Source organism: Ixodes scapularis, unplaced genomic scaffold, assembly GCF_016920785.2.
Source record: "Ixodes scapularis isolate PalLabHiFi unplaced genomic scaffold, ASM1692078v2 PGA_scaffold12__126_contigs__length_90152505, whole genome shotgun sequence".
NCBI classification, from domain to species: domain Eukaryota; kingdom Metazoa; phylum Arthropoda; class Arachnida; order Ixodida; family Ixodidae; genus Ixodes; species Ixodes scapularis.
In genome coordinates, this window is record NW_024609838.1 from 26,095,548 (window position 1) to 26,106,082 (window position 10,535).

Here is a 10,535-nt window from a genome sequence, read left to right on the forward strand (position 1 = left end):
CTGCACAAATACTGTATTCTGCCTCGTGGTACATTCACACCTGCAGCAGAACTGCTAAGCGATTCTGCTACAGGTTAATGGCGAAGTGTTGTGCTCTTCCATAGTGTGCATGTTAAAGTGACAACAAATAAGTGCCTCTCTGTTCTACTTCTCCTTTGGTATTCAACTGGTTGTATTTTCTACTACATTTTGTTCAGAAAGCCACTCCGAGACAGGCATTATTGATGTATACTATCCAAAATAATGCTTGAGCATGAGACGAGGTAACAGAAATACTTCTATATGTGCCTGCTTTTTGTGTTTTTGCAAGACAAGGTAACAGAAATACTTCTTTATGTGCCTGCTTTTTATGTTTTTGCAATTCACCGGCTAGACCACTCTTCTCATGGTTATTGTTTTGTTGGGTGGAGCATTTTCCACCCCAGGTGTCCGATGCTTGCCGCTGATGGCTTCTACCTACGTGCATCAAACAGCGAGCCTGCACCTTCGCCGAGACAGCAGTAAAACAGTTCGGGTAACTGCAGCGACTGGGTCACCGATGCCGTTCCACTTCCTGCACTGCACTCCGCATGGGTCAAAGGGCCAGCGCATGCCTTTTATGCGTTGTCGCCAGCCATAGTGAGTATGGCTTGGAGTCACGTCATGCGAGTGAAATGCTTGTCACCTGAGTGACGTCAGTTGGGGGGGGGGGGGGGGGGGGGCGCCGCCGCCGCCGCCGCCGTTGGTGCGGCTATGATCGGTGGTCTGCGATCATAGACCACCAAGCACCATTCCACTGTTCCTGGATGAACTAGCCGCTCTTGAGGAAGAACAGGGTGCTTTGGGAAGAGCTATGGTGTCCGCTTTTTCACTAGCTCCAGCTGTCGCCACAGACATTTTGTCGAAAGGAGCAACATCTATGAATGAGTAGACGGCGCTGAATGGCCGCAAGGGGCCTCGCTTCTGACCGAGGGGGTCAAAATAGTCCCATTTTAACAGAGGTACCTCTTGGGGTATTGTACAACACAGGAAATAAAGGGCCCGAAAGGTTTCTACCTCGACAAGGTGTGGGTTATGGCAGGACCAATGCGGCTTTGTTCCGTGGACACCTTCATGTGTGGTGGCACAAGGCAGTCATTGCTTAACCTTGCTTAAAGGGGTTATGACACGGCAAAAATAAAATATTACATAACTATACTGCTAGGACCCATTGTATGTTCCTATAATCCTGCTAAATTTGTTTTGAAAAAGGCACGATAATTTCGTGGATAAATCGATTTATATGCAGGCCCCTCAGATCCGGGCGGACCTGGAGGCTGATGACGTAGCCAGCCTCCAGCGTGGTGTCTACTTGCACGCACTCACAGACTTGGCTCTCTTGCACTCTTAGAAAAAAGGGTCAGTATAGTCCTCCCTAAAGGGAGGAACGCTCTTGACACATATGTTCCTTCAGAAAGGGAGAAACTTTCGTCCCTTAAGCAGGGGAGGAAAAGTTCCTCCGTCGAGTGCATCTCATTATGGCGGCCACGAATCGAGCAAGTCTATTGCACGAAGCGAGAGGAGCAGGAAATAAAAACGTAACACGAGCTTTCCGCGAACTGTATTTATTTCCGAAGTTTCTTTACCCCTGCAGGTAAAGAAACTTACGTTTCGAAAGCATGCAGTCACTCAGTCTTCTCATCGTCAGCACTGCGATGTTCAACGGAGACAACCGGCACTCAGTTCGCGCACTTTATGTCCTACCTTTGCTATTCCTCGAGCCACAATTCCTTCGTCAACCGTAGCGTCAACCGCACATCACGGAGGAGTGAAAATCATTCGCCCGCAAAACCAAAAGCCGCTCTCAAAAAAAAGCAAATCCGAAGCAACCTCTTGGCTTATCTCAGCACGGTAACACGAAATTATGGCGTAGCCGCGTAGCGTAAAAGGATGTTAAATCGCTTGCCACCAGATGGCAGGGTCAAGCAGAGTAATCGCACGTAGCTAGGCTAGGTGGCGCTAGGTACCGCCCAATTCATGTTTTACAAAAAAATATTTTTATTTTCTTACGCTACAATTGCGTTTCCTTTTCTTCGGAATCTCTAACACATGTAGACACGTTGCGCACACTACAAACATCAGGTCAACATATATTGAACGCATACACAGGCATCGCACATACAAACATCAATACAACAGCACACTACCCCGATCACTACTAGCGAGCCCTGCGTTTCCGTCTTTTATAGTGGTCGTTTTGAACGTGCGGAATTTTTCGGTGACTCCCTAAGCAAAAAAAAATATTCTGAACATGTTCATTTTTTTCCAGCAATGTCATACATCTGAGGCTATTTTTAATGGCTCAGGGGATGAATCTCTTATTAAAAAGAAGACGCTCAATCATGCCATAATTATTTGAAAGCCAATAAATCGAGCCGCTCCAATGTGGTTCCAAGCCATGAGTTTGTTTTCCCGCATGGCCCTTCGTAGCCAGTATTTATATTGTAGTGTTCGTTTTTCTATTTGTGCTGTTCGCGCAAAGCTGCAATTGCCGTCTTGAATTAATCTCTGTAGAGCGGATATCCACTCAGCTGGAAGTGATGCTTCACGGGCACAGAAATCGCTTTTCGATCAACTTGAATGCAGTCAAAACCGCGACTTCCGACAACTGTTAAGTGTACGGAGCTGCGCCGTTGCGAGCTCGAAAACTTCTAGCGCTCATCCCAGCGCGCCACTTAGAGGGCAGTTTCTACAGAAACCGTAATATATTTAAACAGTAAAATAAAGGATAGCGTTTTTTTTTCGATTTTGCCTGTCTTTTTTTTTTATGCTAAACTTCCATTATAAATATACGTACTTTCCGTCATACTTTCGTAGTGTTGTCTTTTCCCCAGAGCGCAATCGCTCTCGGGGACCGACAGTCACATTGGCCACTGTACGATAGGAGCTTACCGTTCAGACCAGCGTTCCAACATGACTATCCACACGTCGATCGACTGCACCTAATCCCTCAAGTGGTTTTAAACTCTTTAATGTAAAGCGGAATGTCATCCTGCGACACCCCGGCCCCTCCGATAACGGCCCGACCAGCGGCATCAATGCCCGACAGTTTACGTCATCTCATCTTGTTGTTACACCACTGATACGCGAACACACGGTCACATCGGCGATAATTCCAGTCTTCTGTTCACAACCCACAACACTGCCATCACGATGTCGCTGACACTAAGAAATACAGAACCACGTTGACGGTGTTGCTGACACGCAGAAGAATCACGTTGAACGCCGGTTGGCACTCGGCACGGGACAACGGAACCGAACTCAGCACGGAAGGCACCCAGGCAGCCGGCAGGAAAACCTGCCTTCCTTGGACGCAGTTCCCGCGATTTCCATAACGTCGAAAACGTCGACACAGTTCCTCGTGGTTTCGCTGCTGTAGTTCCGCGTGTGTCCCGCAAATTGGAGACGGCCGTCTTACCCAGTGTATGTAGCACTGCTGGCACTGCTCCGGAACTTCGCTGTTTCTAGCGGCTTCGTTAGCTCATTTGATAAAATTAGTGGTAAAAACGTCAATGCAACCGAAATGTTCAGCACGTTTGGACTAGAAGACGGAATTACAGGCGGCCTTCGCTGCCGCTGAAGTTCAATCAACTCAACATTAATTTATTAAACAACGTGCGCGATGTGCTCGAAAAACGAAACCGAAAGAAGATGGGTCGGGAGGGCGAAAGCTTTCTCCGGTCTGCCTGGAGGAGGAAAACGTCTCGGAGACGTTTTCCTCCTCCAGGCAGGACTTTAATTTTCCTTTCATCGGTCTGGGTTTGTTTATGTGTGTTTTGGTAAACAAAAATAAAAAAAACTTTACAAAAAAAACAAAAAAAAAAAAAAAAAAAAAACACTTTCCTGGGGATCGAACCGTTGACCACTTGGTCAGTAGCGCGATGTTCTACCCCTGCGCCAACTGAACAAGGAGGAACTCACCCTCCTCCTTTCATCTGAACTGCCGTTCCTCCCTTCTCTGGGCAACTTGTCCGCAACAAGGAGGAACAGTCGCTTTTGCTGCCTTTCTCCTCCCTTTTTTCTTAGAGTGTGGCGTATCGAGCCTCAGCTTCCTCGTTTACCTTCCACGTTTCCAGCATCCGGTCTGTGACGATTACGTCTACGGCATCGATCGCCTTGTCGAAGTGTTCAACATTGATCGAAGCAGCGATGAGAGCGATTGCTATCAAGAGATGTTGGAGGCTGTTCATTTTGACTGCGACCCGCTGGTTACTAGCTCCAGCGACGACGAGTTCGCCGTGGTCACCGTCGTCCGGGAATGTCTCGCAGGCGCATGCAGGGTGGAAGGTCAACCGGCCGGGGGGCGAGAGCGAGAATAGCTTTCAGTTTACCGAGCTGTTTGAGCGTCGTACCGCGACGAGAAGAGCTGGGGCGATCATGGGGGTGCCTAGAATGAGAGAGTGTTCATGGTCACGTGGTTTATGGACACCATGGTGTGACTAAGTTGAGCAGTGTTGCCTGGTCGCCAGATGAACATTATAAAAATTTGTAAATTGAATATTGCAATTATCAGAGCTCTAAAAAATTGCGTAACTTGGTGTATATACTAAGTAGCCTATGAGCATTCCATTTCAAGAATAGTCTATCCGTTTAATTTTCGTGTCATAACCCCTTTAAAGATCAACGACTGGACTGGTCATGGGTGGCGTGCCTGAGAGTGGGACAGTAGACGGCTGTTATATACCATCTTTAGACTTCATTCACCCCTTAACTGACAGGGCACTGGAGGCTACATGCTCGGTGAACCAGCCGATTGTCAGTCTTACATCACTTATCATGCCCCTTTCTCATACAGATGTGCAGGTCGGACATGAGGCAATAAAAGCTTGGCCCACCAACCACATGGTTCCTACCGCCCTGTCAACGTAGAGGTGAGTTCGTGGGGTCTGCTGAGTGCTTCTGGCGTAGCATAGCAGCTCGGCAGTGGTGAGTTACTAGAGCGCAAAATGCAATACCGCACTTTACTCTGAATGCTGCGAGCCATCGGAGCCAATCCAGTGCCGAAGGTGTGTCACGTGGCCTGTCCGTTGGGCGCAACGGCACGTTGAGCACAGTGTCATCTGGCAGCGACAAAGTGTCACGGAGCTTTCTGGACAAGCGGCGATAATCAAGAATGAAACGTGCCCTACAGCTAGCTAGCTTCGAGAGTGTTGCACATCGCAGTGTCAAACGAAACGCAATATCAGTCAACAAGACCGAGTACCGCTTTACGACAAGAGTGAGCCTGCCTCGCACCCATCCAAAACAGCGTGAAACCGGCAAAAAATATTCTAACCCTAAAATTAACTTGGGCTGTTCGTACAGAAGGAGCACGCTTCAGAGAAAGAGTCGTGTGGGCATCCTTGTGTTCCGCAAGGCGTGCCTAGCCTTCAAATTTCTTGCGTTTGCTCTGATCAAGCTTTTGCGCACAGTTTTTTCCAGTGTATCGTTTAACAAAAAGTTACAGCTGTTTTGTACTGAGCAGGTTACAGGAACTAATGCCATCTGTAAATATCTCTTACAGCCGTGCTGTTTGAAGTCATCACAGATATAAACTACACGTTGCAGCAACTCTCAATCGCATTCCTGCCCGTCATGTCGAACAGCGTAGCGCTAATTTCAGTTTGAGGTCTGCACTCTTACTACAATGCAGATGGTGACAGCATCAGGCTGCACTCGGTAAGTTAGTTTGAGACCGGTTCTTTGTGCGGCACTCCGCGAGTGCGATGCACTCTATGAGATGACTCGCATAATGCCAGTGCATTTGAAACAGCTTGCTATAAGGCCCGCTACTCATGGGATAAGTTACTCATATAGTTTTGGGGCAGCTGATGAGTTATTCCCCCCTCCACAGCAACACGCATTGCTGATTTTGGGTACGACTTGAAACCGATGAGCAGCTCCGACAACTCTAAGGTGTTTGAAGCGGCAGGAGCAGTTCAGGGACACAATATTTCCACGTGACCTCCCTTGCAGTAGTGGTGATGGTGCGTTCAGTATCAACTCCCTCAGCTCCGAACGGAGTAACTTGACTTGGAGTTCTCAGTGCATTTTAGAACACCTTCAAAAAAATCCCAAAGAAAGCTGCTTTTTTTTTTTTTGTGGATGTCATGTCTGTTGGATTTTTCACTAGCCACTGTTGTTAAACTTCCAGAACTCTATGTGCCGAGAAATTGAGAGAGAGGTGGGGATGAGAGTGCAGGAATGTCAAAACGCAGAGCTCTGATTGGAGCGATTAGTGGGTAGACCTAAAGCTAACTGCCTTTGTCTGTACTGCACATGCAGAACGTCGGTGTCCAGCGTTTCGCATTCACATTCGAATGGGTTTGACGAGTGCAGTGGAGATAAAGGCAGCCTTTGTTTCTGCTGCACTCGTTGAACATGTTCGACTGCAGAACGCGGGCATCCAGTGTTTGGCTCTCGCATTGAAATGTCCTCGACGAGTGCAGTGGAGACAAAGGCACCTGGCTTTAGGTGTACCCACCAATCCTTCTAACCAGAGCTCGGGTGTCCTGACGTCCTTGCGTGCTCTCTTCCACTCTTCTCCCTCATTTTCTTGGCACATGCATCATGGGCAGATTTTAAGGATGGGGGACTAAAGCCCCCAAGGTTAACTTTTTTCAGTGAAAAATCTACATATGCCAGCTTTTGTTAGGAAGAAATAATTAGTGGCTTCCATCCATACTCGAGAACCGAACTAAACGCAATAGACTACTTCCATAAATTCCTGCATGCAACACGGCGCGCGTTGCACTCTGGGAACTAGTTAGCCAGGGAGGAGAGTGGCATGGTTTCGGTTTCGATTGACACGTCGACAAGAGATACACAGAGTGTGGACCATAAACGGCCGTTATCTCATATTTTCTGGTATCGAGAGCGTCATTTGTGGTCTCTAAACTAACCTAAATGGCCAGACCTCGATTCTTTAGCGCAAGCCCGAGAAGTATAGCTTGTCTTAACGCATGCTTGTTGTATTTTTGTACTTGAGCCTTTTTGTTAGCGGTTCGAGGTATGTGGACGAGCCAGTGCTGGGAATGTCGACGCTGCGAAGCTCAGGGATGTTGCTTGTGTACGAATCAACAAGCTGTAGCAACTAATAAGTATGCATACATCGAGCTCGCGCCTTTACATTAGTGTTGCTAATCAAGAAGTTTTTTTTTTTTTTTTTTTGTGTGTCTATAAACGAAATATAACTTTTTGCAATTACCGTTTTTCTTAATACGTCTGAGTATGCGAAGTAAAACTCTGACGTGCCATTGAAAAGCTCCATTCGAACACACTTCTCATCTCTTATCTGTACTGCCCCGCAGCACTGCACAAAGTGAAGTCCCCACCCGCTTGCCTTCCACTAATATTCAACATCACGTATGCGCATAAAGTTATCCTGCAATAATATAGGCACATTCGCACATACAAAAAAAGAAAGCAGAAGTCGAGCACTTGTGTAAACAATGTCGCACCATTCGCTGGAAGTGCACTGGACAGGCATGAATTCTGCGGTGTGTTGAACGAACGAAATTATTCAAAGCGCATTTGACGGTTGCTAATGGCCATAATATTTGTTATGTGTTTGCTTTCTTTCTGACTGAGTATGCCGAGATAATTTCAGACACACCATTCAGGCACAGATCTTGGGCGTCAGTAAAAGCTCGTCCAAAAAGGCTGAGGAGGAGTTGGGGACGCTTGTTAGGGCCTCCGTCGTAGCTAGCCGATCTTAGCGTTTGCGAAAACTTAATCTTCTATCAGCATAAAATTTGAGTGTGAGATATGTGATGACATGAGGAAGACATCACAGTAACTTTTGTGCAGTAGTGAGGTTGAATTTATTGTTTCCTTAAAAGTTAATGCGCCAATGCTGGGCTTAACTTTGATACTCCTGTGAGGATGTGGCTTGCTTTTCGCCCAATGAAGTAACAAGAAGCGTACGTTTGGCAAACAAAATACGTGTAGGGCTCAAGGTGACCAAATTTCAGTTGTAGTTCACTGGTACTGGACGGGATTACTGACAATGAGCTCAAAGATGCACTCATGGGGTGAGGTGACTAAGCCACGTCTTACTACGTTTGCATACGCACGCATAATATCCGGTGTTTCTGGAACCAAGGAAATTGCACCGGTCTTCGTTTTGTATCGCTCGAGAATGAGTGTATTTTACATTCGTAAAAAAAGTCAGATAATCGAAAACATGAGCAGCGTATTCGGTCGCGGCGTGATAGCATGAGATGAAGCTGCTCAGTAGAAACCGAAACTAAGTGGCCAACAAGTTCCCAGAGGGCATTGCGTGGTATTTCGCCGCGATGGGGCGCGTCGGTTTGGAAGAAGTCTATTGCAACGCCGCCATTTCTCCCACATCAGCAACTAAGGAAACTACACAACTACACTTAGTGGTTCCGTCGAGTCGCAGAAGAGTCAGTAGCGCTGACTCTTCTGTATAGGCTCCCTACGGGAGCCAGAATTGCGTGTTCATCCCCGTAGCGCCGTCTTTCCTGCACGGTATAAGGAGCCGGCGAATGGCAGCACGGTGCGCTCAAAAGCAGGGGAACGTATGCCAGGGTGCGTGCAATGTGTACTTTCGTGCACGGCATTTGAGTCTGCTCCTCACATGGTCGCATCTCGGTGAGTAGCGGTGCGGCGGTACGTGGAAAACAGTCATGCAACTATGGCTCCTGTAAAGAGCCTATACAGGAACTCTACGTGGCGCCATCTCGCAGGGCCATTTTGCAGTAGCTAAATAAAAACTTGCATGTTTTAATTCGTCGCAGAAGGGTGGCGCTGTTATTATATTTAGTTTGGTCTCGGTGGACACCAGCGGTCCTGGTTCCAAGAGTGAGTTTTCCAACTGAGCGTTTTCCTTGCATGTTCGGGTCAGATATTAGTTCCTGTTGACCTGATGGACTCCTTTGTTCTCTGCATTCATCATAGGTTACCGTCGTGAATCATGGACCAAGACTGCACTCTTAGGCCCACTCCTTTTTGGTGGATCGGGTCTTGCCATCTTCCCCTTTCGTGGCTTCCTGTCGTAATTAAATAAATTCTCATATTTTTTTCTGACGGTGGTGCATACCTCTTGCCACACTTGACAAAAATAGTGTGGTGAATCCATGCCACGGATTACTGTGAAACATGCGAGAAGGTAATTATTGAGAAGATTAAGCCCCGAAAAGTTCGATGGAAAGACAATAGATATACCCCGTTTAATATTTCTGACCACTTTAAGCATGCTATCTCCGGAGTATTTCAGCCTATCATTGCATCGGCTTTTGACCATTCACACGCTCACGGAAAGGCAATCGGCAAGGGCTTTCAAATCTGCGTTGTGCAGATTTGAAACATTACCAAGTGTATTTCGGCACAACTAAATGTTCAAACTTAAGGCCATTTTGTTGCCATAATTTTAAGTTTCTGCTAAGGTGAATATGTGTTCCTTACATTAATTAAAACGAAAAAAAAAAAAAAAACTGATTACATTTGTCCTCGGAGTTTTTACAGAAGACCCATCGCTATCACCATCACTATTTTGATTTTTCTAAGATGGCCGTTTTACTTCGTGAACGTTCCGTGACTTCGGCGATTTACGCGACTTACGAACACCACTGCCTAATTGGTACGTTAATTTTGGTGGCTATTTATCGTGTAATATCGTGGGTATCTTGTGTTTGTACAGAAAGTAGTATTTCAGGTTAAGATTGTTCTTTGTACAGCGTTAGCTCGGTGGGTCGTCTCCTCTGAACTGCTTGCCTTTTGTCCACGTTTCTTTCCCTCCCAAACCCATCACACTTTCTGGTTAATTTTCCTGTTTTCAATACCTGCTATTTTGCTAGCAAATATCCACAAACGTAGGTACCATGCAGCTCTACCTGCACTGTTTTTTTATGTAGCGCAATTGCAAGAACCGCTTTTGTTTTGAAATTATTTAACTTGCGGCGTTCTATAATATTGTTAGGCAGCCCAGTTATGTTCGCAAAGAACACATGGCTAAGCGGTGGCGGATAGCACTTATGTTGATGAAATGTTTTGCTTCCGCATATCTGGAAAGCATCGGGCAGCTGTCAACTATCCAGTGAAGAGCCGAAGCAAGACGGTAATGTTGGTGGTACGAAACTGAATAGTACTTTTTGTTAAATATTTATTTATTTGCTTGTCTGCTCGGCAGTGCCGCCTGTACCTGGACAATACCTTGGAAGATAATGCAAATACGAAGACAAAGCTGTACAGTGGTTATACTCTGCATCTGCACTCTGAATAACGTGATGTCTCGGTAACCACGCACGCTTTGTTACAGAGATTTGTTTCGCTACCTGCTAGGCATCACTGAGGTGCTTTAGCTGTGTGCCTTTATTTTAAGCTAATAGAATGAACTGCACCTAAAACAAGCAGTTGTGGAGGAGCGCCGTTTAGTGATTCCATTCGATTGTCGTCTGAAAGACTTAGCTAAAGGCTACCGCACGATTCAGTGAAGCTTGTTGGCCTATGCTTTGAGCAGCCGCTCTTCTTTGTTAGGCCGTAAACCAGGCAGAACGTAAAATTATTATTGTGAA

The 10,535-nt window shown here is 46.5% G+C and overlaps 1 long non-coding RNA gene across 2 annotated transcripts; it reads left to right on the plus strand.

Annotated features, from left to right (window-relative positions):
* Nucleotides 1-561: 561 nt before the first annotated feature.
* On the plus strand, nucleotides 562-8,976 carry LOC121835345. Of its 2 annotated transcripts, XR_006077558.1 has the most exons (4): nucleotides 586-618; nucleotides 4,814-4,889; nucleotides 5,522-5,676; nucleotides 8,920-8,976. It is a non-coding gene; the product is annotated as an uncharacterized LOC121835345 (long non-coding RNA). The 2 variants fall into 2 exon arrangements; XR_006077557.1 differs by lacking the exon at nucleotides 8,920-8,976 and having other exon boundaries at nucleotides 562-618; nucleotides 5,522-6,654.
* Nucleotides 8,977-10,535: the final 1,559 nt, after the last annotated feature.